Here is a 211-nt window from a genome sequence, read left to right as displayed (position 1 = left end):
GAGTTAAAGAGGCTGTTGGCGTGCTCCGAGCCCACCAGGCTAAAAAGTCAATCAAAAAGTAGTAATTATCTCCAACCTCATATGATTTTTTGTTTCATGCTTTAATTTGACTGTATATATCCTGTTTCTCTCTCTCTGTGTTATTAAATATCTGTGATGTCTTTAAATAAACTTGTATGTAAATAACGCTATTGTGGAATTAGATTTTTCT

Source organism: Nicrophorus vespilloides, unplaced genomic scaffold (assembly GCF_001412225.1).
Source record: "Nicrophorus vespilloides isolate i.1.1-1 unplaced genomic scaffold, Nicve_v1.0, whole genome shotgun sequence".
NCBI lineage: Eukaryota > Metazoa > Arthropoda > Insecta > Coleoptera > Silphidae > Nicrophorus > Nicrophorus vespilloides.
Note: the sequence above shows the minus strand (reverse complement) of the source record.